Below are 23991 nucleotides of genomic sequence, written 5' to 3'. Positions count from 1 at the left end.
TTATGGTAGTATAACTCAGAGGAGATAAAGGCTCTAATTTTGACATTTTCTTGACAAGTATTGTTCCACTTCTTTTCTTTCCTTCTTTTCCCCTTTTCCTTGTTCTTCCGTTGTGAAAGTGATTATATTCTGTTGTGAAGTGATTACTGATAACAAGTGATGCTCTTTGAGTAATATGTTAGGAATACCTTTTCCCACATGAGTTATAAGATGGGAGGTTTATAGTATGTTTGTATTGTACCTTAACAACTTCACTTATGAAGCACCAGTGAACACTCTGTAGTATTTCTAATTTTTCTCTGAAGACTGGCACAATACAGAAACATATAGTTCTGTTTAGAAATGCAATAATAAAAGTTAAAGAATTAAAAAATATACTAGAAATTATGTTGAGGGCAGATCAGCGATTTTGCACTATCAGCCCATGATGCTTTTGAGAACTTGAACTGAATAAGGACAGTTTATCTGGACAGGTAACAAGCCCTATACAGCCAATGTTCTCTTGGAATCTGAGGTGTGACTCCACTGCCTTCATTAAAATTGATTCATGAATGCCAGGGAAAACTGTGGCTTTTACTATATAAAGGTCAGTATTCATGACTTAATATTTTCTGTGAAGTGTGCTGTTGAGCATCCCATTTTTCCATACTATGTTGCTGAATCATTATACTTATCTCCCTGACATATGAACACATCTTATAATTAATTTTAAGAAAACATTTTCGTTTAATTCTGTCCTTATTCTGAGTCGTGAACTCTTGAATACAACCGCATGACTGTCATCTTTTTATCATTGTCACGGCCACAATCATCAATGTAACTTTACTGCAGGCCAGTGAGTTACATTTGTATACAGGGCAGCAACTATAAATTAGCCAGTATTCATAGTGGCAGTATTAGCATTTTGGTAAACAGAGGCACATATTGGTTCATTATCAGATTAGAAGGTAAATGAATGGAAGAGGATTACTTATATGCACTTCATTTCTAGTTTTCAGAAAATGGGGTTAGAAGATCCCCATTTGAGCAGGTTCTCTGATTGCAGTTTGAGGATGTTATCACAGTTGCAGGGAATAAGGAACCAGTCAAAATGACGGTGGAATGGTTATCTTAGACAAAAGACTTCACCTCTTACAAAAAAACCCCAGTTGCATAAGTTCTCCATTCTTGCTTCATTGAGAACAAATGCTCCAGAACTGGCTTCTGATAATCCCATGCTCATATGTTTTAAAACCTGTTTCTGCTAGTCCTTTCTGGTTATTCAGTGTACCTCCCTGTCATGCTATCCTGCACTTGGTGCACTTAATGGTATGATTCCCATGGATTTTTCTGTACAAACAATGTTTTAGTAAATGTTCTCAGCGAATTGGAGGTGTGTTTCTAATAGGATGGAGCGTTAGTCAGTATGCACATGATGGAAACTCCACACAATAGAAGAAAAGTCTAGTTTGTTTAGTCCTCTTTCAGAGTTGTGCATCCCTCTAATGCCACCTTTCCTGTCTGAGTCAGGGTATTGTCTCTTTTGCCTGTAAACCTTAGGGTCAAGTTGAGGTAAATCTCTGATGGGCTGTGAAAGAGGGCAGTTCAGTTATCTGATGGGAACTTCTGTGTACAGTATCATTGAGAGGTCATGTTTTTCACCCCATCAGATTTTCATAGGTTGCTTCATTAAAAATTGAGCTTCAACCACATAACAAGAGTGGCAGGCTGCTTGAAACTTCTATCAATAATGTATCAGCTCATCTATTCTGATTTCTTCCAAATGGTCCCTTTGTTATTTTTAGCACAAAAGAGAGTGCATCTAAATACCAAGCTCTGTAAAGGGGGAGAAGACTTCACTCATTGCCACGCTTAGCTAAACAGTGTCAAACACGAAGCAACCTTTTGCTTACATAGAGCTTTTCAGTTAAAGGGGGAAGGTTTCCATTCCATGAATGCTTGTTTTTGTACTGGCCAAGATGAGCAATTTTTCAAAGCCCTCATTAACCAACAAGAGATAGCTGTGTTCAAGGATCCCTCCAAAGCACTAGTCATGTCAGTAACACGACTGATGCTTTCTTGGTGTTAGCTTATGCACAAAGTAGCAATGAGTAGTGGTCATGTTCACTGCCAGGAGAGAGTGCTGTTCAGAACAGTAACCCCCTGGGCTCCTTGAAGTATACGTAGAAATACTTCCCTGTTTCTCCGTTCTGTTTCAGGCAGCATAGAGGCAACCCTGACACATATTTCTTCTTCTTTCTGCTTTCAGGGTAATTTGCTCTGCAGAGAAAGCAAAGGCTGCAAAGCAGGTCTGCTTTATAGGGGTTTAGTGTGTGCTATTGAATGTGACTGTGCCAGGGCAGATGGAGGTGCAGGAGAATTCCTGAGAGGAAGAACAATCCAGTACTTGGAGCGTGGCTGTCTGTCATGTAAGTGTAGCATTGACTGCAATGTGGCAGGTTTTGTGTAATCCTGGACTTTTCACTTGGCTTTGTGTCTGTAATATGGAATAACAACATTTCCTCCCTTCCACATCCTGCTCCCCACAATCTAATGACCTGAATGGAAACAGGCAGAGGAGAAAGCACCCTTTTTTATGGACTTTCTCTGAGATATCTCTGCTGCAGTGCATGTTGGTGAACCTGTTCATTACACAGAGATGTCTCTGTTCTACAGTCTGCATCACTCAAGATTTGTTTCTCTTTGAGAAGGTTTCCTTCGGTGCTGGCAGGTGTGAGGAAATGTAAATTTCTTTCTTAGCAAATTGTACCAGGTCCTTTGAATTTCTACTCAATGTGTCTTTCTGCAGCCAGAGAGGTCTTAATTTGTAGAAAAATTTGGGGCAAAATAAAGAAAGAGAAAATCCTTGACCACAGAAAACCAAACCAAACTCCAGCAAATCATGAGGGTGAAAGAGGAACCATCTTATATACTAAGTAGTCAGTAGCAATATAAACTCTGAAGCTATAATTTTTTTTAAGAATTATTAGTTCTAGCAACCCATTTCTAAAAATACTCATCTTAAGGGAGGTATTTATACCTCAGCCTTAGGCACCTCTCTCAGCTGGCTAAGTTAGTCACTTTATATCTCCTTTACAGTCAGAGGAGAGAAGTTTCTGGCTGACCCTATGCAGCAGGACTTCAGAGCCTTGCTTTATTCTGTGGAGAAGCCTGTGATTTTAAAGGAATAACTGAGATTATCTGATTGAATTATGGATTTAAGGTTAGGTGACGTGACTCTACCGCTAACGTCTCTTTAACTTCGTTAGGTAACTCAAGGTGCTAGAATTTCATAGGTATTTGCAAACACCCTAATAATGGTAGAGAGGACAAACAGGCAGAAAAACCTTTATGCATGTTGTCTGTGATGTGCATGACCTCTATTATTTTGCTTTATGTATAAGGTCAGCTCTTTCTACAGAGTGTGAACTACAAACATAACTGATAAATCTCTGTGGTGTTACCTGTTCTTCAGTGTTGATTTCTGCATGACTGGTATCAGTTGCATGTATGTTTTGAGGAAAAACTGCCATTTTGAGTTGCTCAGAAATTAACACAGGGACTAAACTTGGTTGTAGCACCAGTAAGAAATTTTGCACCCGTGGATAGAATGTGTACAGGCACCATGTGGTGGGACTATGACAAAAGATGTTTCACCATGTAACATGCTAATTTGCTAATAAGTCTCACATGTATCTCATCTCACCAGTGAGAAATAAAGCACCTATTTTTATGTCCAGGGTAACACACAGAATCATAGAATCATTAAGGCTGGAAAGGACATGTAAGATGAAGTCCAACTACTAACCCAGCACTGCCGTGTTCACCACTAAACCATGTTCACCACTAAACCATTTTCCCAGGTGATTTCACCACCTCCCTGGGCAAGCCATTCCAATGCCCAACCACCCTCTCTGTGAAGAATTTTTTCCTAATATGCAACCTAAATCTCCCCTGGTGCAACATGAGGCCATTTATTCTTGTTATGTCACTTGTTACCTGGGAGAAGAGGTCGAAGCCCATCTGGCCACAAGCTTCTTTCAGGTAGTTGTAGAGAGTGATAAGGTCCCCCCTGAGCCCCCTTTTCTCCAGGCTAAATACCCCCAGCTCCCTCAGCCACTTCTAAGCAGACTTTTGCTCCAGAGCCTTCACCATGCTTGTAGTCCAACCTTTCCTTTCATTGCAAGAATATGTCCCTCACCTCATTCAGCTTTTTTCATCGGTGTTACAGTTGTCTGACTTCAGACTTCTGTACAAGGTGTTTCTGAGGCTTCCTGAAACCAGTCAGGGAACCCCAATGTGTACCTTCCAAGATTTTTTGAAGAGGAGATTTCTGATTCTGTTTCAGAGATCAGGCAGGTGGGCACCAGGTGAACTCTCGAAGGCGAGGTAGGATGGCCATGTGTCCCCTTGGTTCAATTCTTTGTTGATTTTCCTTGTCTTTGTATTTTCCCAGTTGGGTTTCCTGAAAGTGAAATTACCTCTAGTGTTACATTTATGTTGCATCTTAATCCAAGGGTATCAGAGAAACAAGATGTTTAGGGAGGGATAACACATTTGATCAGACCAGGTAAAGTAGTTGGGAAAAGGAGAGACAATTCCAAGTGCACAGGACCCGTACATAGACAAAATGACTGTCTTAAGTCACTCTCCACTCTCAAATATGCTATCACTAGAATAAAAATATCAGTGACGATAAATAACAGTATCTTAATTTCTGAAGAGTTGGACAAACTGAAAGGAGGGTGACAGGGAGCTCCTCAGCACCGTGTAGGTCAGTACAAGTACACAAAAGAGCAGAGAAAAGAATGTGAATGTCTTTTATAAAGTTTATGTGTTTCCTTGCAGGATCAAGTTGGATACTTGGTTTTATTATGTTATGTCGATTTCTAGTTAGGTGTGGGGGCATTATTTAAACTGTCATGGGCAGTTTATACAGCAGTACATTGCATCTTGATGCTCTGAAGAATTTAGAGACCAAACTACAACTGTGTGAGCACAATGAGACAGAAAGCAGTGTGAACGTGTACAGGCCTCTTGTAAACTGTGTGATCATTATGAGTTTCTTATTTCTGCTTAGGGAAAGTGTATACTTATTTTTCTCAGTGCAAAATTTGCAACATTCACTAGGGATGTGAGAGAAAAATATTGTGCACTTGAACTTCTATATCATCAAAAAACCTGTCACCAAACAAGTTCACTTTTCTTAGCCAATAAACGCTTCTTTCCTCCAGAGAGGGATTAACAATGTAATTTGCAAATCCCTCACAGCAAAAACAATATCAAACACAATGTTTATCTGTATTGAGCCTGACAACTTCACAAATGAGCTTCAAAAGGCATTCAGGAGCACTGTGAATACACATCCTGCAGACATATCAACAGTTTGTTCCTAATGAAACAAATGCTTACCAGCACATAAATCAATCTAATCACAGGGAGAAATCATTCACTACAGAAGAAGTTCTGTAACTTCATTTGCCACCTTGTGCCTGCCTGGCGCACGCCTTTGTTAGAGCCTTACAGCTATCCACACAGTGTTTGAGCTGGTTAATTAATGAAATCAATGTGAAAGTTTGATATGATTGGTTCCCCAAGGAAGAAGTGGCAAAGTAACCCTGCAGCTTTAGTTTTCTGGAGTGTTGGTTTTTAGCCTCCCTTCAGGGAAAGGTTGCAGACCTGAGAAGCGACAAGTCCTCTGAAATTTACAGAGGTGAGATTCCTCCTCTCAGTTTTGACATTTATCGGGTAAGAAGTGTCATCAGCATCTCCTTTATGCATCAGCCTTGGGCCACACAGGGAAGGCTGTGAGCATTTTATGATATTTGGCCACAGAGGGCTTAATAATCATACAGTGTATCTAACTCCGGAGCAATTACTTGCAGGATCAGACAGGCCTGAGGTATAACAACTATGGTTTGACATCTCCATACGTTTTCCTTACATCAGCACAGGAGAGGTGTCCTCCTTCTTTTGGATTGTTACCTGCTTAGTAATGACTCACTGTGATACTGCCAGCCAGGATATGAAGCTGCCCAGATCTTCACAGGGAGATCAGTGTGATCTCAAAGATGAACCGTTGGTGAAGTTCAAAAAGTTCACTTAACTTTTTAAAAAATTATTTTGCTCTTCCCTGTGTGGAAAGTCAGTTGTTCTTCAGTTCATGTGAAGTGCTATTCTCCTTTAGATTCAAGAGCCTGGGGGTCTTTTTTGAAGTAGTGGGGTCTGAGCTCTCACCAGCTCGTGTCTCTGAGATCCTGGGTAGTCTCAGTGTGCAGTACTGTGAGGGCTGTGAAGTGCTGGGAGGTTGTGGGTCTGTTATAGCCTCTATAACACCTTTGCCACTGTGAGCTGGCTGAGGAAGGGGGGTGTCCTGTGGAAAAGAGTTGAGGATGGAATCTATGAAGTAGGTCCTTTAAGGTCAGTGAAGCCCAGTTAGGCCACAGCTGCTTTCCTCCCTGAGGATCTGTGTTACTATGGATGAGCACTTACTTCACTAGAACAGCCAAAAATCTTAGTACTTTCTATATTTCAACACTCATATTGAAACTATGCAGGACAACAATCAAATACAAATGGTGGTGAAAAAAGTCTGCTGTAAAATGAGTGGTCTGCGAAGGCAGTGACTATTTTCCCTTCACCTTGAACATCAGAGCAACCAGCACTTGGAAATTACATTAGTTTACTTCAAGTCATTTTAGGTAAAATAATACAGCTTTTGTGGATACACAGTCTGATACCAATGTAATGTCAGCTACGTGATTTCTGCCAGTCTGTCGGGGTGATGGGGATGTACAGCACTAAATCTGCCAGAATTAATGTAGACCCAAGTGTTGTTCCCACAACCTGCTTTTAAAAAAATTTGACACAACGAAAGGATTTGCATTAAATGATCACAGGATTTCTGATCTGCTTATAAAATAAACTTTGCTCTCTCTAAGGAAAAAATATAAATAATACAAGTCAGTATGAAATTGATAGTGTCTTGAGTGTGTGCTTGTAGTAGCAGTTTCAGGAGATTGCTGTACTCCTACCGGTTAAAATGGACTGACAGAAATTGGTTGACTATGTTCACCAGTTCAGATGCGTGTTCTGTAGATTTTGGTGGAAGGAAGCACATATCTGTATAGGCAACTATGGATACAGAGGGACATCTGTGCACTGGTGCTTGTAAACATCCCATCTGACAACTTGCACAGTATTAAATTAGTGTTCAACAGGTGTAACTCAGTAATAGCCTCAGCAATCACAAGAGCACATACCTTAGAACCAGCAATAGACACAAATGCAGACATAGGATGTCAGATATCAGCTTCTGATTCAGCAAGACAGACAGACAAACTAGATGGATATGGGTACAGTGATGATTCTACTGACCTCAGAGAACTTCACTTCTCCAGGGCAACAGGACTATTATATGGAATTATATTATATGCTTAGAGACTTTTTGAGTTAAGACCTAGGAAAGGCTGGTGTTTTTTATACTTGAACAAGAGTTGACATGTTGAAGATGATGCTACAAAAGATGAGAATTTTATCTGTAAATTGTCCCCAGCTTTCCCTGCTCCAGAGCATAATTTCATTTATTATTCTAATGAATTAGTTTTAATTAAGGGAAAAAAAATTCTTAACTATTTCTCAAGCACAGAAATGAAAAGTACGAATAATTATTTAAAAATGAGGCAGAAGTTTAAGAAATGTGAAGAGAATCTAAATTAATTATCTCAATGCTTCTCTTTCCTTTAAAAATAGAAATCTTGCAATCAAAACCAGTGTTTTCACAGTTTCTGATCCTGACTCAAAGCTGACAGTTTAGTTGCAGCCATTACTATTATTTGCTACAGTAAAAAACCCTTGAGGTGTCAGACATGGTATTTAAAACATGGTACTAATAAGGAAGTGTTTTCAATACAATACTGGATCAATACAGAAATCTGTCAAGGTGACCCTACAGAGACAATAGAAATATGTCTTTTCAGATTGGGCACCACAAATGTATTTGAGATGGGGCAATGGTGGGCCATAGCTAGAGCTCCTGGTGCAAGATGTGGACATGGTTGCACCAACAATGAGAATATCTCACTCATAGAGAGAGAGCTGGTTATTAAGGTACCTCTGATGCACTGTAGGATTGTTGAGATTAGATATGGCAGATCAAACAAGTGTTTTTCTCCATTTGCATAAATGCCTGTTAATGACCAATGTATCAATAAGAACAGTAAATAAATGCAGAAGTTTTGACTTTCCCTATCACTACCTGGCTTCTATCACCAAGGAGTCACTTGGATAAAGCATTTATTCTACAGTGGGAAACAGCTCAGCCCATCAAAGCTTTGCCTGCTGTGTGGGGACTGCCTACTGAATCAACAGAGAGAGTCACTAAATGGTTGAACACTTAATCTATCTGCAAATGAAACTAACAGGACAAACCCAGTAGGATTCAGTTTAAATAATTCTCCTGAACAAAATGTGAATCCTAAGGTGATAGATATTGGAAAAATATATAGTACAATTTTTAAAAGTGCAAAGAAGAAAATCTCTTTTTCTGTATGTACTCACAAATGTCATGAAAGTCAAGTGCATTAATAAAACTCTACAGGACTAATTTGGAGGAACCTTTGCACTATCCTTCCAAATATACACAATTAAATCTTGCACCATTTGCAGCCTACCAAGAAAGACAGAGAAGTAACTGTGTTTTCATCCTCTGTTCAAATCTGACTGGCACCAAGTTACAAGTCCATGGTGAAGTAAGGATGGACAGAGCAGCAATAGCGTAGCCCTTCCCCATCAACTCACTGGGACAGACATTTTATTACAACCTGTAATAAAATGAAATAGTGGGAAAATCTGCCACGGGAAAACAGATCTGTATGGAAGTATTACTCTTAAAGTTCTGTCTTTGAGGAGAAACATTAGGGAATCCAGAGCAGGTCCAGAAAGGGACTATAATACAGGAGTTTGATTTTGTCTCCCTTTTTTGGGTTGCCATCTGCTTTATCACTTACAGAATGTTAACATTCTTTAAAAATGGGCAGATGGACCTCATTCAAGTTCTGACAGTAACTCTTTGTTATTGGTACAAATAGCTGCAGAGGTATTTAATTACCATTAGTAGTCATCAGTTTGCTGCGAGCTGGTGACATTCAGAATAGTGAGCAGGCTGCATTCTTTGTGTCCAGTGAGTTCATAGAAAGTTAAACCTACTTTTGACAACAGCCTCAAGCTTAGCTACCATTAACCCCTCTTCAGTTACTGGATGATGTGTTTGAACAGTATGAATGATTAATGAAGGTTAAATAGTCCAGTTTCTATCTTAAAACCTTTTGTTATTGGCAAAGGGCAGGGCAACTGGCAAGGTGAGCAGAAATTCAAGTGTTTGATTTTCACCAAATAGTTCTTGGAAAATTTAAATTATCATGAGATGGTATATTCAGACAGATATTAAGGGCTGGGTAAGAATGTAATTCTTGCCAGTTTGGCAAAATTAAACGAATCTTGCTTATGAAAGTAAACTTCTCTGCTTATATTTTTCTCAGCAAAAACTGCACAGTATTGCAGTGTGTAAAAATACCTAGTCTGGTAAAAGAACAACATTTGGTTTTATTCTTTGTCCCTTTCTTAGCTGATACAAAGAGAAGGAAAGAAAATTCTTAGTAGTTGTTTATTACCTACTCTACCCTAATTCCTGCTCAAAATTTCATCATCTCCAATTTTGTAGAGGTGAGATTCACTTTTGACATCATAACGCTTGCTTGTGAATGCATGGTGCAATATTTGCCAGTTCTGCATGAGAAGATCATCCTGGAAGACTCAGAAGTCACAGGGCAGAGGTAGGTCCAGACGTTAGGGTTTCTTTTGACCTCAGACTGTCCAGGGCTGCCTTTATACCTCTGAATAAGAAGTCAAAGGCAAAGACCCAGTGAAGGCAAATCCATTCAGCAAACTGCTCTCAGAGGCAAACTGTAGTGGACTGATTTTTTTCTTCCTTCTTGTATGCTACCATTGCAAAGAAAGCCAGTGCAGGCCAGTGACTTCTTTAGCAAATGCCCTTTGCTGACATCTTTGCAGCTTTATTCGCTGCTAGAGCTTTTCAGAACAGAAACTGAATGGTGAACAATTCCAGCAGTTCATAGGAAAGAAGCATCCTGTTCATGCACCTGGTTTGGAGTAAGGAGAGCTATGGAGAAAGCCCATTTGCAATGAAATTTAACTTCCTGTGTTTTCCCATTTCAGGGAAAATTTTGCATTGACAGATTCAGACTCTGTTTCCTGTTTTTTTCTTTAAATCTGCTTTAGTCACCATGTGACCATTGACAGTGACCATAACAAAAATGTGTCTGATCTCAAAGCAAAGGATCGGTCCTGCTTTGTTAGAAGTAACTATTCAGCCTTTAATAAAATGTCAACTGCCTTAAGAGCTTCCATTGTAATATAATGTAATGTACACAGTCTAAAGAAGGGGATCTACAGCCCCAGTCCAGGCTCACTCCAGACATCTGTTATCTATAGGAAGGAAAGAACATATCCATAGGTTATTTACCATTGATTCTTGTCTCATTTTCTGTCCTGTATCAGAGCTCTGAACAACAGACTAAATAAAATCACCAGTGACAAGACTGTGCTGACACTGAAGGAAGATGATGGTCAGTTGGCCACTACCCTTGTAGAAACATCACTGAGATGGGTCACAAATGACTGCTGGGTCACACTTATTAAGAGTAGGGGGACACAGACTCTGTCCGTTCATTCTTGTAAACAGGGGAGTATTAAAATCATTTAGAAATGTGGGTTTTTTCAGTAGCTCTGGTGTGTTTGGGAAACAATTTAGTGAAAACCTCTGTGTTGCTCATGTATGCCCTCCAGATACTGTGGGTAACATCTGGACTTGCTTGAGTAATGCTTCTTGCATTGTTTCCAGTTTTCCAAAGTAATCCTGTGCCTGTGCCAGGTAGAACACTAATTATTAGCTGGGAGAGGATTAGACACTGCTGTGCCTGACCTGCCTCCCCTCCTCTGGCTGTAGCAGTGCATGCAGGCCTAAGGCAGCCTTTCTGCCTGATGCAGCGTCCAGCCCTGGGGTATTTGCCTCAGAGTCAAACGGGACTTGAATTAGCTTTTGCTGAAGTGAGGGCTGACCTACAGTCACTTCACTTGACTTCTGGAGGCCTCTGTGGGCTGCTCTGCTCCATCTTGTAACTCTTGTGTTTCTCTTTTCCTAAGATACACCCTGCATGGGAGCAGACACCATGAGTCAGACCAGCCCTGAGTTAGACAGGTACCGTGCCTAACTAACAGTTTAAGTCAGAGTGTTTGGATGCAAATGGGCATCCAGGTTTTCTGATTTGTTTCCTGGTTAGTTAAACCATACTCCTGAGCTGCTGTGGTAGAAGGTATGTCACAGTGCCAGGACGTGCAATGAAGTGTGTTTAGATTTCCTGCTGGTCACTCCAGAGGAGGAGATCTGGGGCTGGAATGAGTGAGGTATTTCCTAGCAGGTTCCTTTCTCTGTGGTGCTTCTTTAGGAGGGCACATCTGAGATACAGCTTGGCATGATGGAGTTTATAACACTTGCATTTACCTTAGTCATGGCAAGCATGAGAAGATTAAGTGAAAGAATTTGTAAATTAGTATTCTGTAATTTATTAAGCCAGGTATTGTACACATTCTGTGCACTTTTCTGTGTCACTATTAAGGACATTGATATGTTGTCATGAAGAGTGTAAGAAATGTTCTCGTTGCTATGTTTTAGAATACTTTTATTCATAAGCATGGTTTCCAAGGCAGAACCTTTGCAGCTTGATGGCAGACTGTATATACAACTTACCCAAAGATAGAAGCAGTTATTTGAAAGAACAAATCTGTCTCTTGCTCTAGCTGAACAGCAAAAAAGGCTAAGTAATTCTGGATAATTAATGTGTGAAAATACTGTGACTGATTTTCTACAAAATTCTCTTAGCTCTCTTAGAGCTCTCTTAATTGTGGCAGGGACACCTAAGAAACCGCTTAAGTGAATGTTGAAAAATGTATACAGAAATTACCTTTGAAATGGAAAACAAAAGTATGATCATCCAAACCTGAAAAATGGGTTTCTAGGGCATTACAGCGCTTATCATCCTGCTCTGATTTACCCCTTCAATATCTGTGTAGGAAGTAGAGATAGGGAATGGAAGAATAGTGTATCATCCTTCCAAGCTAACTAAGGATGTTTTGGCAGAGTGCACCGTGTAAGGAGGTACCTTCACCTCTGAATTTTCACACCAGCCTGGGTAATTTTTCAGAGCTACATGATATTACCTGTATGTCTAGGTTTAACAGCCACCAAAGAGAAAATGATGAAAAAAAGTCTACCCAATAAATTGTTGACTTAAAATCACAAACCCAATTAATTCAGCTACATTGCCATATATAAGAAAGAGAAAAGATTAGAAAATATTCAAGAGTTCTGTTGACTGTCTATCCTGCCAAATTATGTCTGGCTTTTAGAAATAGCATAAAATGTCCATAAGCTCAGAAAGACTGAGATTTATCCCACTGTATAAAGTAGGTAATGAACCACCTCAGGATTTATTTAAACATACAGTGTATAATATTTTAACAAATGATTAGGAGAGCTGAATCACACTTTAGCAACCATTTTTGGTAGAGTAGTAGAATTTTAATTAGCTTCATATTCATTACTCACCCAATACATAGTCTCTAATTGTACCTTCAGTGTATTTTGCTGTCACTGAAGCTCACTTTTATTAACTATAATCATTGAAGGTTTTATGAAGCCTATCTATAGTATATGAATACCACAGTGCAAATGAATCACTCAGCCTTACTAAGCTGTCATGAGAATTTGCCAGTAGATAAGTAGATTTTGTACTTGCACTGGCATGATATTTATGAGAGGTTGAATCAAAAAGTGATTTATTTGATCACCAAGGAAAAGCCTAGTAATCAAATAGGTAGATTTTGTAAAATTACAGTAATTTACTTCATTTTTAAAGAAATATTTACTTAGAAAAACATCTGTGCAACTTTCTTTAAAAAATAAAATTCAAATAATCCCTCTTCTAGTTTTTGATAATTAAAAATCCCCATTGATCAGCATAGAATAGTAATATCTATGACAATTGTACTTCTCTGACCACACAGCTACACAGAAACTGTACATGCAATTCATTAAAATCCTACAAGAATCTGTTCGTCACCTGTGTTTTTAGAGTATGAATTTCATCAGTATTATTGAAGCCCACAGACTTCTAATCCCTTCGGGGTGCAAATTCACCACCATGAGAATTGATCCCTGCTACTGATGGGTTTTTGGTTTGTCTGTAAGTTTGTGTGACCTCCTCTTCCCCTGCACTCTGAACATCTCTGTTTCGATTGTAAACTGAATATATATATATATATTTGAAATTGAAATTACTTATATTTGCTGCATCATGAAAGCAGAAGCAGGGGTTTTAATATGTGAGCCTGAGAACTTTGGGGGTCATACCTGGGCAAATATCAGGGCAGTGCTCACATGGGTGAGTGCAGCTCACTAGTGAGCTGCAAACTCTCCCATTTCTGAGAGTAATTCATCCACACTGAGATACCTGTTTATTGAGGCACCGCTAAATGAACTGTAAGGTTGTTGAAGTTGTAGATGTGGCAGATGAAACAAATGTCTGTGTTTTGCATAAATTTGTCCATCGACATAGGAGTGCATCAGTAAGATCAGTAAATAAAATTACCCCTAACAAACAACACCATCATAACCATAGGATTCCATACAAGTGTTTGTTCTTCATAAACAATTTTCATCTTTTAATAATGTAGGTAGTCCACACACAAACCTAAAATGATAAGTGAAAAATGAAGTATCCTGGGGACTATGTTGAAAGTGCTGACCTTGCCTTTATCCAATCAAATTCTCAGTAATAAGGATGTAAGCTTTGCCTAGAGCAGGCCTGAACTGGGATTAAGGATGGCAGCTGTCAGTGATTTTTGCCTGTAAAGTAATGCTGCTAGATGCTCCTGTCACATAGAAATGATAATAAGAAAGTAATTAGTGTTTGCAGTATTAATCTTATTGGGGCAGGAATTCTTTCAGAGATCATGATTTTTCTTTAATTTCTCAATTGGCCATTAAAAAATTGTGAACTGATACTTTATGTCATTCTCCCACTCAGAAAATGTCAATCAAATAGAAAGATTAAAATAAGTAAGTTCTGCTTAAATGCCTACAAAAGACAGAGGCAGATGGAAGAGTGATTTGGTTTGAATTTTTTTCTCTGCTGGTATGCCACCTGCAAAAATGAAGTAAAAAGTAATATCAGACAACAAGCTGTTCTCCAGTGCTTCTAAGCAATTGCTTTTAAATTAGTAAAAAAAAAAATAATTCCAAAGGGAGTTGGTTTGGAGTTGAAATTACCAAATTGAGTTTCAGGAGTTTTTCATAGTTACACACCTGATTAAGAAAAGTATGTGACTGTTTTACTGTTGGTCAAAAACTCCTTCAAATTTTTAAGACTGTGTCAACTTCAATTGAGAATTTCACTTAGATGAAATTACATGAATGAACAAAAAAATAGTTGCAATTCCAGCATAGGCTGAGGCAAATTTTCGTTTAAACCCAAATCCATCTCTGTATGCTGAGGTCACATCCCAGAAGACATGACCTTACCACAGTGCCAAAGGGAATCAATCCACCAATGAGAACAGAGAATCCATCAGTTCTCTCCTCTTTGACTTCTCTTGGAAGACCATGTCATTCATGATCTTTTCTCTTTTATCATTGCTATATTACAAACCTATCCCTGTTGAAATTACTGGCACAAATGTCAGTGAGTAAGGTTGAGATGGTGCAAGGATGTGAGGATATTTGAATCACAAGGCTGCTGTGATGGGATCACAAATGTTACTAATAGTGTTTGGTAGACTCAGATTTGGATGCTTTCACCAGGAGTTCCATTTGCTCAGGGTTGCTTTGCTGATCACTGTTGCTCTCACCTCTTTGTGAAGGGGGCTGCTTGATCTTTTGCATAAATGCAATATCAAGATGTATTTCTGGAAAAAAATATACCTCATCTCATAGTAAGTAAATGACAGTCAATCATTCTTGCAATGTTCCCAGATAATTAGCCACTGGGCCTGTCTAATTACTTCCATGAAACATGAGTTGTCTTTCTTAAATTTCTGAAATATGGTCTGGGAAGTCTCAAGTAACACAGTGGTTAGCCACTGGCTGGTCAACAGTGATGATTAATAAAGTTTATTAGTGGTAGTTGAATGAGGGATGGTAAAATATGGATATGCTCCTTACTTTCAAATTATTTATTATTTATTTTATATTACCTTTTTTCCATAGTAGTGATTAGCTTGTTTTAATAATATATCAATGTAATCATGTATACATGAAAAAAATACACTGGTTCACCTTGCATGGGAGTAGGAATTCAAACCAGACAAGTGTGTATCAAAAGACACTAAATAGGGCTCAGAGAATTTTACAACTTCACATTCTTTTATCATTTTATTTCATGACTGAAGCAGCTTTTCTTGGTACAATGAGCTTTCCTTTAAGAAAGGGGTCTAAGGTATATATTTTGGTGAGTTTTCTCAATTTATATTATCCAATCCTCAGCTGTGCCTGCTTTCTCTTTCTTCCATCTGCCCTTTGCTAGTGCCCTATAGACTCTAGAGAAATTCAGAACTTCTGTTCTCTAGGACATTTCAAATTGCATCCAAAAGTTCACATTTTAAAGCAATGTCTAATCTGATCTGAGAAGACTGCATTGGGATGATAATCTTTACAAAAGGCAGAAAAGAGTGTGTTATGAGGTCTGTGGAAGAGAAACAGCCCATGCAGCCTACTCCTGGAGATCTCCATGTGTAAGACCCAGATGGAGTGAGTTGTCAGGACCCAACACCAGGGTGCCCTGCAGTGCTTGGCTCACTTGGTTGTCTCCAGCTCCCAAGGTGTGGCACAGCTAATCCTCTTTGCCTTTTAATGAAATTGTTCTTCTTCTGATTCCTTTGTTGAGGAAGATTTTCCTTGTACTTGCCCCTGGGACCTGAGAGTAGAAGGTGCCTTCTTTCCTTGGCTTTGCTCTCCCATATCAGCTGTACCATCAGTTTGGTCTGAGTTTGGGCTTTGCTTTTGCTTTTGCAGATTTCTGTGTCTGAACAGAGCCTTAAGGCTCTGTGCTCTACAGGAGCCTACTCCGCCTCTGAAAACATCTACAGAGGTACAGACCAATGATCATTTTGCTGAAATTATGACATATGGCCAGTTTTGCCATGTTCCTCTGTTGGCTGTTACATTTAGGTGCTGATCTGGAAATGATAAATGTTTCAGCCACAAGTAGGACTGGGGGGCCAACATTGGTATTGCAAGAGAAGCAAAGGGAAAATGCAGCTCTGTCATCAGCTGATAGAGAGCTTGCAAAAGGCTTTGTCCCTTCACAAACACTCAGTAAACTGCTTTTAACTGCACAGCTCTATGGAAAATTATGGAAAATCAGTGGAAAATTACAGGCAGTTATCCATTACTCTACAAATGCGCTTTACATACTTGAACTGCATTAAATGTCTGGTTCCAATTCTCTTGCTGTTGCAGGATAAATCTTTGCTTGAGGATACTCTCAATTCTTCTAGAAAATCAGGGAGGAATCCTGGCATCAGTGGGATTTTGCAATTTATTTCAGTGGAACAAACATTTTGGCCCTTGTTTTTCCTTTTTTCTATTATAGCTGAAGAGGTTTTCATGAAAAGAACAAAGAACCCTAGAAGAAGTGGTAGGTTTCTGTGGATGCTCTGCAAACTTTATTCTCTTGTGCCCCTGGAGAATCACTCTCTGAGTAAAGGCAAACACTTGCAAGAAATGTTCTTTTCTTTGTGAACAAACTGGCTCACCATCCCTGAAATCAAGGAAATAGATTCGTCAAAAGAGTTCGTGTTTGCCTGCGATGAATATCTTTAAATCCACTATGGCATTCAGATCCAACTGTGTACTGGGAACAGGCCAAAAATACACCTTTCCCAAGGTGGCTCCTGGAGACAAAGAATGAATCAGGGCTGGATTTCTGCACAGGTAATGTAGGTCACTGGCTACGCTGGAGAAGAAGACAACAGTAAAGATATTTCATATTAAGTAATTGTTATTCACAGACAGTAATTACTTCTATTAAAACTGGTAAGAGTTACAAGTCAGGTTTTCTTGGTATCCTGTGGGGTTGAGAGATTCACAGGGAAATGCATAATTCTGTGTTTTTTCAAGAAAATAAGACAGCTTGTTGCATTTGGGTACAATGCAACTTTAGTGTGGGCCTGTTCTTTCCAAATCTAAGAGGTTTGAACCTATAGACCTGATCACTCCTTATTTTTAATCTGTTACAGTCTTTAAAGGTAGAAAATGCAATTTGTGTCTGCCATTTGTGCCTGTGTATGCCCAAGGTATGCAAGGGTGTCTGACATTGCTTAGTTTGAACTTCGAATGCAATGATGTGGTAACGAAATACCAAAGGACAGCTTGCACCAATCTTTGGAGAAGGGAGCATTGCCATCTCAGCCATGCAGTTCTGTTCAACTGTATATTAATTTTGGATATACTGGAAGGCACTGGAGAGCGATGTCCGCCCATCAGCCCTCACTCGCATCTCAGCTCAGTGCTGTAGGTAAGCAGAAATGTGGCATTTGGATTAATCCCTTGGCACAGGCAGGTCAGGCACTCCCACTAAGTTAAGTACTAATGCACTTAGAGTTAGTGCTTAGTGTCAGGAAATCCCCCGATTCCCAGAGCCATGGGTAGGATGTTTAAATGTGCAAACATAATTATACATGACTAGAAAACAGGCGTTTTTAAAGCAAGCATTTCAGATTGCACTTCATGTACTTTTTATTCATTTTTAGAATGCTAAACACAGCTCTTTGATTTTGCGCTGTAATGGCTCTGTGGGGCTAGGTAACCCTGGGATGAAAGAACATGAAATCATCTGTCATTGGGGAAAGCATAAGAGAAAGCCTCATAAATATAAGTGATGCTCATCTGATAAAACTGAAAGGGTCAACTGGTATTTTTATCTAGGAAATTCAAATACTAGTTGTTTGATGGTGTGAAATCCCTTTGTGTAAACTGTGTAGCATTCATTCAGGGTGCAGACAGCAGAAACACTGTTTGGACTTGAAAGGTGAGAAGACTTCTGGATACTCAGGGGAGAGCTGACACAGAGGTGGGAAAGTGCTAGACAGGCTACTGTTGCTGCCATTTCTGGTCTTCAAACTACTATGTTTCAAGATTTCTCCTTCTGCAATAGCTGTGTTGCTCCCTCCAATCAGCCAACCTCTCCCCTGGGAGGTTCAGGCTTTCCCAACCCTCTGGACAGGTTTGTGCTCCTCTAGTCAACTTCTCTGGCCATTCCCACCTCTCCCTGTTCAGGAGTCAGAGGTTTCTATAGGCTCATTCTCTGATTTAGATATTGAAGAAAGACGTTAAGGTTATCCTGAGCATTTTGGAAGGTAAAAATAATGATACTTCTTGTGGATTTTTATTGTTGAGGTTTGGTGGCAAGGATGGTGGTTTAGGAGTCAGGATCAGTAATGATCTCCTCTCTGCTGCTGCCTCTTCCATTACTGAGGTCTATTCACTTCATTTCTCCACTGTTTTCAATTGCCAACAGAGATAATGCTAGAGACCTGCTTTTGTGTTAAAATTTCTGATATGTGTGGATGCAATTTATGAAAAAAAACCCAGTGTTATTTTGTCAATGCAATCAGGAACTTTACACTTCTGAAGTACCTCATATCCAGAGAGCCAGGGCTGAAAAAGAAAATGAAAAATGTTTTTGTCTATTATTAAAATGACATAAATATTACTACCACCCTCGAGATTAAAAAGAATAATTTGAAATGCTTCCTAGCACTGGGCAGGAATTGGGCAAATCCACAGATGCCTCTGGAAATCAAATCCAGGCAGAAGGGAAAATACTCCCTTGTTGTACAGAAAGGAACTGATGTTCATATGTTTGGGAATTTACACAGATCCTCATTCAGTAAGGCACAGTGGCAGTAGCCACCTGCGGATACGGCTGGGGGCACACAAGAGAACGGGTATATCCTCTACATACCAGCTGTCCCTTGCAAGAACCAGTCTCCTCTTCACCCTCCTCTGAATGCTACAAGCTCGCTTTTTAGTTTAATGATCTTTAAAAAAAATGGTTTATTTAAAGGAGAAAAACTTCCTGCAAATAATTAACTGCCAAAAATGACCACTTGGGAGTTTTATATTGATTTATTCCTCTCTCCACCAAATGCTTCTGTTCCGTATCTTCCACTTACTACATTATCACTTGTCTATTTTGCATATTGGGGTTATGAATTTGCCTTTTCAGCTGTCTTAGGCTATTTGCATATCTTGATTGTTGATAAAAATATGACAAATTGTTCTTGGCAATGGGAGGGGAAGGGTTTTAATGATAAATGGGTTTTGAACTGCAAGCGTATATTCCACATTTCCTGTGAATGCCATCTACTAAAAAGCTCATTGCAGCCTGACAAAACATTTTTCTGGATTTAGTCTTAAATAAAAATTTAATAGCCATATTAAATAGCAGAGGTTACTTTTCCCTTTTCCTCTTTTCTCTCTCTTTTGGCAGTTTTCCTCACTACTTTTCTTTCTTTAAGAGCTTTCTTTGACAACAGGACAGTGCCCCAGATTTCCCAAATCTTAGAAAGCCTGGAAAAGGTTAATTGGAAAAGTCAGGGTTGCAGTTGGATAGTTAGTGCAGCTGTATTCTCTCTGCTGCTTGTTAACATTTTCTCAGTGCCTCAAGGCCCCACAACTCCGTGTCACTGCTGTCGCCAGTGCCCTGGCTGTGAGTCCACTCCCCAGCCTCCCTGGCTCCTCATTTCTATACGCTTCACTTTGCTGAGCCACTCCGAGCTGGCGTCATCCATCCAGTCACAGCTCTCTAAGTTTGCCATGTGCACTGACCCCGTGCTGACCCTGAACCATGATACAAACTATGGGATTGTAATTAATCTCTAATTACCCACAATACCTCGCTGGGTATTCAGCCTGCTGTTCGGTTGTATTCCTTACCAGTTCAGTCATCAGTGGAGCATTCAAATTCGGTGCAACTCAGTGTTTAGAAACCAAGGGCTTCACTAATGTTGAGTGGCTGGGCTACTTAGAGGTCTGTGTCCACCTTGCTTTGCTCTGTCAGGGCTCTCCATCCAGGCAGGGCAGAGCCAGGCTCCAGCTCTAGCTGGAGCCAAGTAAGGGTGCAATGCTTGTGTTCATGTGTCATCATCCAAAAGACAACTGAGCAGGCTGCATGTGACACCTCTTTCAGTTCTTTCTTTTGCAGCTGGTATTATTTCTCCTGGCAGAGGACAGATGGAGACTGTCATTGAGTCAGTATATCTTGCTAGAAGGCATCACTCTTCTTTTAATTTAGGTTGTATTCCTGCTTCTGTCCAGGTGATGGGATCTAGAAAGGGTAATTCACTGGAAAGATGCTCTGAGGATGCTGATCTGAGATAGGGAACTAGTGCTGGGATTGTGAAGTGGTCCTGCTCTTGAGCTCCCAGCTAAATCCAACCCTTAAGAGGAGAGATTTGATTTGGCCTTGACTATAGGAGCTTCTACGGACTGTAAATTTGGTTTCACTCTGGTAATCCCACTGGGACAGGATCTTCCACTCCTTTTGTGTACAGCAAATGCAAAGCCATCGTGCTGCAGCCCTCAAATGCCAGACAGAGCACTCAAGAATCAAAGCACTATGTAAGAGAGGAGAAAAAACCTTCCCTCCTTGATTCCCATTACCTCTGCTGGCAAACTGTTTCCCCAGGTGTAGCTCTCCTACTATCTTCTCATGTCTCAACTGTGTTTTCTTTCTCGCCCTTTCAATACTTGCACTTTTCTAGCTTTCCCCAGTCCTGAAATGCTTCACTGGCTAGTTCCTCACATCTCACCCACCCTCCCATTTTCCCTCCACTCAAAATCTCTTCCGAGTTTGAGAGAGCCTTTCTTGGAGATGGGAGGGATTATTTTGATAGGGTATGGTTTGAGTAGAACATGCATATTTGTGGAAAAATGGAGAAGTCCTAGTTCCAATGACATACTCACCAAACCAGACCAAGATCCAGTGCCAATTGCTGTGGCTACCCAGTGGTCAGCCACCATCTCTGACATCCTGGGGTGGAGCTGGGACTTTCAGGACTGCTCTCGCTCCCTCTTGTGCAACTGGTTTTTCTCGGTTTCTCCTGACTGGGTGACAGACCTCTCCCTCAGCTCACAGGGATTTACTGGGCTGTCCTGGGCACCACCAAAGAGGGCAGCCAGCTGCTGCATTTCACTGTGAAAATTAGAAAGAAAAAAAATTGACATAGAAAAAAAATTAAAATTTCTTTTTAGTGGAAAATTCCTAATTCCCAATGGAAAACTAATAAATATATCAATCTCTGTTTTGAACTTCTTGGGCTCATTCCTTCCAGTATTTACACTGGGAAGGTGTCTCAAAATCATAGTGCCTTGAGAAGCTTGTTGATTTCCAGCCTAAAATTACTAATATTTTACCTCCTTTGTACCTGATAAATGCAATATATGTGCATTCAAACACAGAATTTTAATTTCTCACTATGGGAGAGCACAGCTGGGTTAAAAATCTTGTCATTTTTACTTATTTATGAGTTGATACCAGCTCAGCCTGATACCTGACATCGGATCATTAGTAGCTGTGTTTCTCTGTGTGACAGCTCTTCCATGCCCAACATGTTTCAGCCACCTCAACTTGATGTAACAATTGCTGTGGTGACTGTTTTGCTCTAAGTTGTCATGACATATGAAATGATCATGTTAAAACCTGCCTAACTTGTTTGAATATTGTATATGGTAAACCTGTTCTTTACCAGCAATAACTCGTACTCCTTGCCTTTGCTATCTCTCCCATGTGAGAAATGTGAGTGCCAGAGAAATCTTTGTACCAGACATACTCCACGTGTCATTTGACTTGGTTTAACTTGGGGGCTTATTCCTAAAGTGTTTAATAGAGCATTTGGGAGAAGAAAGGGCTTGTCAGCAGTCCCACAAAGCCTTCAGCTTGGTTGTGTGACACACAGCCCTGGGGTGAGGTGCTGCCACCCAGTCAATCAACCCTTAGGCATGCAATTATGGCAACCAGTCTAACTAATGCTTATTTTTCCCAGCAAACTAATATTTCCAATGTCATAAACAAAGTGGGTGATTAAGACATTGCCTCCATCTACCTGGAGCATCCATCAGCTATTTGTTGTCCTACTCCCAGCACCCAGCTCTAAGGAACACCCTGGTGCACCTGTCAGCACAGTTTGCCCTCATAATGTCTTCTCCTCTACTTAAAGACCTTTGTTTCCCACACCAGGTACTGGCAGCATTCCCACCTCCAAAACATGGCAAATACTAACAAAAATGGCTTGAATTTTTTCACTGAACATCTTTTAGACTTTCTCTAATTATTCACAACTCTATAAAATATTAACATTTTTCTTTAGAGGCTCTGTGTCAGTAAAATTGTTGGATGAATGAAAAATAAGTATTTCTGCTTACATTTGCTTTGGTAATTCATGAAATTGAATGACTACACCTGTAGCTGAGGTCCAAGGAACAGTCAAGTCCAACAATAATTATACTTTTTTTGAGTGACCTTCAAATACCTTAATGTCAATTTTGTAAAATAGATGAGATTTATCCATGACCAATGTAGATGTATGTTATATGTAAACCCTGGCTGCATTTAGAGAATGTGTCTCTATTTCCAAGCCAAACCTTGAAAGAATGTGGTAGCACTATTAAATAATCCATCTATTTGTAATGTACAAATAAACGTTTCTTTATTTTATAATTTAAAATGACAACTGACTCAGTTTATGATACTGATGTGCTAGAGATTCCAAAAGAAAGAATTAAGAAAAGAAACCAACACCCAGTGTTTTTCAGCACCTGGTAATGCCAGCATCTGGTAAAACATAGGAACCTGTGATTCATATTTGGCCTGCTTTTGACCCCTGAACTTTGTAGAGTGATGAAATTTGAACAGCAGTATTTGTATATTTAAACTGTTGGTTTAGAAAAGCCACATGAGACACACTTAACACCCCTTTTTTTTTTTTTTTTAATCAGCTTTCTCATTTCTGCCTCTTGCTCATACATTTCTTTTTTTGTTTGGGCAAATTTCTGTTGTCACACATTGGGGGGTTATTGAGCAGCACCGAGAGTTGTATTCAATTCTTGAATCATTTACCAGATGTATGACCCTGGGCAGTAAGTGCAAAGTTACTTCATCTGTGTTAGAAATGGGCACAGAAGTGAGGTAAGTCCCAGCATGGAGGTTGGGTGATGAGGTAATTGCCTGTAGGTGCAAGAGGGCACTTGTGAGTCTGTGGTGCTTGTTCCGGTGTTATTGAGTAGAGAGGAATTATTCCACTGATACAGAATAGACCTTATTGTAAATCTGCTTATTTTATTTAAAAGTTCCTCATGAATAGATATAGTGGTAGGTGTTGATTATTGCTGAGAGGGAATATACCATTAATTCTTTTGCTCTGTTTAAAAACAAAGCCTTTCTTCTGTTAAAGCTTCTCAGACACTTTTGCCTTTTTTTTTGTTTCCATTAAATGACAAGCAAAGGTAGTTCTGCATCTTACTTTTCTGAGTAGCTTGTGTTCTCAACCCTGAAAAGTAGAGTTAAATCCTGTTCCCTAGGTTTTAAGAAGGGATGTTCTTGTTTTCGCAGCCATTCTCAAATGCTCAGTTATGTGTTTAGCTTTTCTAAAATTATTTGTCCTATTGAACTTGGGCTTCTTGGTCTTCCGTGGGGTTTTGGCAGGCAGGAAGAAGTGGAACTTTATTTTTGTGACTATACACTGTACTGCAATAATATTTGATTTTTCAGTAGAGGACCTGAAAAAAGAACAGTTTTAGAAAGGTTTTCCTTTCCTGAAGTTGCAAGCAGGGATGAGAAGTGGGGACACGTGGACATACTGGTCTGTTTATTTTGA

Source organism: Neopelma chrysocephalum, unplaced genomic scaffold (genome assembly GCF_003984885.1).
Source record: "Neopelma chrysocephalum unplaced genomic scaffold, ASM398488v2 Primary Assembly neopelma1_69, whole genome shotgun sequence".
Classification (NCBI taxonomy): Eukaryota; Metazoa; Chordata; class Aves; order Passeriformes; family Pipridae; genus Neopelma; species Neopelma chrysocephalum.
Note: the sequence above shows the minus strand (reverse complement) of the source record.